This window comes from Charadrius vociferus, unplaced genomic scaffold (assembly GCF_000708025.1).
Source record: "Charadrius vociferus isolate BGI_N301 unplaced genomic scaffold, ASM70802v2 scaffold180, whole genome shotgun sequence".
NCBI classification, from domain to species: Eukaryota; Metazoa; Chordata; class Aves; order Charadriiformes; family Charadriidae; genus Charadrius; species Charadrius vociferus.
Window position 1 is genome coordinate 159,868 of NW_009646412.1, and position 4,844 is coordinate 164,711.

Consider the following 4,844-nt stretch of genomic DNA (forward strand, 5'->3'; position numbering starts at 1 on the left):
GCTGCCTTAAGGCCTCCGTAAGAGCAGGGTATTATTGCTGCTTGGGGGAATTAACTAGTAAACATTAAACAAACGAAACCCCTACCTACTATTTAAAGTTTTGACTGGGACCCGAAAGAGTAAGCTAAGGTTTTACACTAGAGTATAACACAATAACATCTTGATTAATGTTGGCCTATGAACTGTTTGGGTAGCTTATATTCACTACTATTCAGGCCAGCTATATTCAGGCCAGTTCAGCTTTAATCTTGTTCTAACCTTGATCCTATAACTCCAAAAGCTATTTTTATTCCCTGTGTGATACCATCAGCTGTCCCAGATTCCATGTCATGTCAGCAAAATGAACACGAGGTTTTGTGTTCTGCACAGCTCTGGCCTACTCTGTCTCTTGCTCCCTTTCAAGGCTGCCATCAGCTGGCCCAGCAATGACTCTCAACGGCAGCGTGCATTTCTGGACTGTTTAATTTAGACGGATTTTAGTTAATTCCATCAAGTACTTTGGTCCATGGGTTTTAAAGTGGTTTGTCGTAGACCTTTACAGCTGTCTTGTTTGGTGATTGTATATCCTTGACAGAAGTGGTGAAGGATCACTGGAAACTTCCCCATCTCCTCATTCTGTGTTTTATGAACAAATAATAACTTGTGTTCAATTTCTGGTGAATTTTAGAAAATTGCTATGTAAGCGAATGCATCCCCAATGTCTCCTCTGATATAAACCCATGGTGTTACTAAAATGGCTTCCATGGAAACCCAGGAGGATTATTTGACAAATTTTGGTGATCTTCAGTTATTTTTTAAGCTTAGACTGTTCACTGGATCTGCATTCTTCTTTGTTTTGTTAAAAAAAATATCTTAAAAATAGCATGGAATGTGGTTTGCAAACCTAATGGCTTCGTTAAAGTGACAACAAAATTAAGCTGGCCACTAAGAGGCTGTAATAAAGGAGTAGGCAGAGTCCGTCTGCCTCCTCATACCAAATGAAATCTTGTTCAGTAGCACAGTATGTCATCAGAGTCATAGAATTATGGAATATTTGAGGTTGGAAGGGATCTCTGGAGATTGTCCAGTCCAACCCGCCCGCTCAGAGCAGGGTCGCCTAGAGCCAGTTGCCCAAGACACTGTCTGGATAGCTTTTGAATATCTCCAAGGGTGGAGACTCCACAACCTCTCTGGGCAGTTGATTCCAGTGTTAGACCACTCTTAAAGTAAAAAAGGGGGTTTTTTTAATGGTCTTTTTCTTATGTTTTAATATCATTCTAATTTGCTTTACTACAAAAGCAATTCTAGCAAGTTAAGATATTGCTTGCCTTTAAAAAAAAATAAAAATCACTGCCAATGAATTACCTAGTCTACCCCAGGGCTTGCAACTTGGTTTTCACACGTAATGTTACATCACCCTTCCTCACAGTTCAGAAGGCTATGAAACCACAAAATAGCCATCACCAGTTTGGGTAGGAAATTACGCTATTGTTTCCTGTCCTGGTAAATTAAATTGCAGGGGAAAGGCTTATCCCAATTCTCTGACCATACCAAATCCTGCAGACTTTTAATAAGAACATTAATAGCGATACACTTAAACTGAAGTTCAAGTGTAGGTGTGTGTAGCAGCATTTATTTTCTTGATTCCACATCTTTATTTGAAGACATTTCTTGTCTGACAAGTATTATTTACATCTATTGGCTACTTTTCAAAAGGCTGTTCAGTATTAGCAGTATGTTCCAGCTCCTCTTCCTCCTCATTGGTGTTGTGTTGACTCTCTCTTCTCTGCCTTTACTCTGCAGGTAGTGACATTACAATGTGTAAAGTGTATATCGACCCAAACATCTACAGGTCTGAAGCCTTAGTCTGAAACTCCAATATGTAGGAAAAGCAGCATTTCACGAGCGCTCTACCTCACGTAGGTGTATGTTATCCAGTAGAGAACAAAGGTCCTGAAGATTGTATATAGAAGCAGCTGAAAGAACGTGAGCAGTCCTCAAGACAGCATGTCAGGTTCTCATTTAGAAAGAGACTGCCTGCTTTTAAATTGGATTTACAGTCTGTTTGGAAGCTGCTTAGCTCCCAAATATAAACACATCTAGTGTGCATATATGCATATATATACACATGCATGCATACAAACATTCTAGGTTTCAATGATTAAATAATAGATCTGAGCAAAGGTTAAAATCAGGAAGGGAGCACTGAGATACGATGTTAGAGGCACATACACATGAAAGCAATTGTTAAACTTAATCTCTGGGTGAACATTTTAAATACTGCACCCTTGGAGTGTGTAACTGCGCCTTCTCCAAATTCGAAAGGTCCGCAGCCAAAAGGTATGTGTTACTTAAAACCTTGACAGTAGCAAATAAATGAAAAATAAGAGAGTGATGAGGTCAACATATCATGATGGATGTCTTCTCCTCGTACATTTGAAGTTACAGCTTGCAGGCTGCTTGAAGGTCTTGCTATCAGCACCAGTCTGCACAGCAAAAAAGGAGGAAGGTGAACAGATGGCAACATTTTAGTGTGTGGATTAAAGATAAATTTAGTGCCAAAAGGGAATTACTGTTGTTTAAAATGCAAAGCTTTCTATTTATTCTTCTCTAACTCCAGACTTCTGGTAGTACAATTTCTGACAATCATACTGTTCTTAAAAGTACTCCCTTTTTCAATCTAAGGGGTTTTATTTATTTATTTATTGATTGATTGATTGTAGCATTACAAACAAATTTGAAAAACTATCACACAGCTAGAACACAGTGCTGCATTAAGCATGGACTCCAAATTTCAAGGACTGTCAAAACCAAAGGCCTGCCAGTATTACTTACCTTTTCACTAGATCCATCCGAGTCAAATACATGAGGTCAGCACAACTGTCAGCATTTGCTGAAGCCAACAGATCACTCTTAATATAGGATTTTTACCAGCTGCATTGCATGAGAATATTCTGTAACATATTTGCAATGTGAAATATGCTAGGAAGGGCAGCAAAACTGTTAAAATTCTAGTATACAGTGTGCAAAAGCTATATACAGGGGTTTGAGGGGGGTGTGTGTGTGTCCAATTTTCCTTGTTCATGTTTTAGGGCAAAATTATGTGCCACGTAAAGGATAGTACACTACAAGTAGAGAGCAAAGGTTTACACTTCACAACTTCAAGATAACCAATTAAAATAAGACAGAAGTTTTATGTTTTAATAGTACATTGGAATCATGTTTGGTTTTAACCTGTATATCTTCAGGGAGTAAGATTGTCTCTTTACAAATATATCAGAATGCATTTAGTCCAATCTCTTCTCTCATCATTCAGTTAAAGTTTGTATTTTAATTGAACGGGTACCTGACTGAAAACTGGGGTTTACGGGCCCCAAACTGGACTTCAAAGATTCTTTTTGTCGTCTGCAAGACCAGTAGAGGAAAGTTAAATGTTTGATGTGGTTTTGTTGGTTTTTTTTTTTTTTGGCAGGAAGAACCCTAGACGAACTAGTTCGGAATCCTGGGGATTGTACCCTTGAGTTCACCATGTTAAATGCAAGACACCTAATTACACTGTTGGGAAGGGCACCATCGGAGTCAAAGTAGTTTTAACCAAATCTTAAAATGTTTTCTACAATGGTATAATCTGTGGTGTACCAGATATTTAATATGAAAATAAACCAAGAGTTATTCATTTTCAGAAAGCTACTGAGGGCTTTAATCTCCAGTGTAGGCTCTGGAACCAGTGGAAGTTTCTTCTGTCAGCTGCCTGCATTAAAAATGCATGTGTGTGTGTGTAGACTAGGACACCTCCATCCTACCATCTTTTGTGGTGGCAGTTTGTTTCTTTAAGAGCTTTCCATCCCAGGGAGGTACCGGGCAATCAGCCATTTCCCAGGACGACCAGAGGGATCAAAAAGCGTTGCAACTTTTCCTTAGCATAAAGAAACGCATGTGGCCATTCCCAACAAATTTCCCTTATTTCGACTATCCCTCATTTTAGCTTGGTTTTAAAGCGCTTCCAAAATCTCCTGCTGCTCAAGTGAAGTACTGTGACGTGCGTTTTAACGAGGCATTAGGAAGCGTCTAACTCATAGTACTTTTTTGATTTGCTGTCCCTCGGGCTGGCGTAGCTTTGGCGGCCGGCGGTGTGGCACCGTGCGATGCCGGGAGCAGGTGACCTCGGGGAAAGGAGGCACCTGGGGGAGGCAAGCGGGAGGGAGGTGCTCCAGCAGCCGGGCAGGGATGCTGCAGCTGGGGAGCACTGGTCCCCTCTCCTCAGCGCTGCGCATTTCCCCCACCACGTTACACGGCTGATCCCCAGCAGCCGTCCGTCAAAGGCCGGGGGGATACGCATACCTCAAATATTTACGGTGCCTGCACTTTGCGAGCGAGGCAGTTCGTTCGCGTCTGCGGACGGGCCACTTTTAAAACATCAAAATAAACCATCTGGCCGCGCAACTGTTTCTAATTACTTCCCTGCCTAGACTGTAAACTTCGGGGTTTGGCACCGGCCTCCCTCCCAGCGCGCTGCCCAAATCCCGCTCCCAGGCAGCTAATCAGAGCCACTGCAGCACGGGGGGAGCAGCCCTGGAGCTGGGCTTGTCCAGCTCGCTGCTCTCCGTGCGCGCCCCGTGATGGATGAGATGTCAGGAGCGTGGAGGTCGGGGGTGCGGAGGGAGCGCTGGAGCGGTTGGCGAGCTCTTCTTCTGCCTGCTTAAAAGTGACACCGGGGGAAGCGCTCCGGCTCGCTGTGAACCTTACTAGGTGGTGTGCAAACCGCGGGGTTACTTGCGAGGATGTATTTCGTGCCTGGGAGGCAGGCTTTTAAAGCAGGGAAGGGGGAAGAGCTGGAGGGTGCTGGCACCCAAACCTCTAAATTC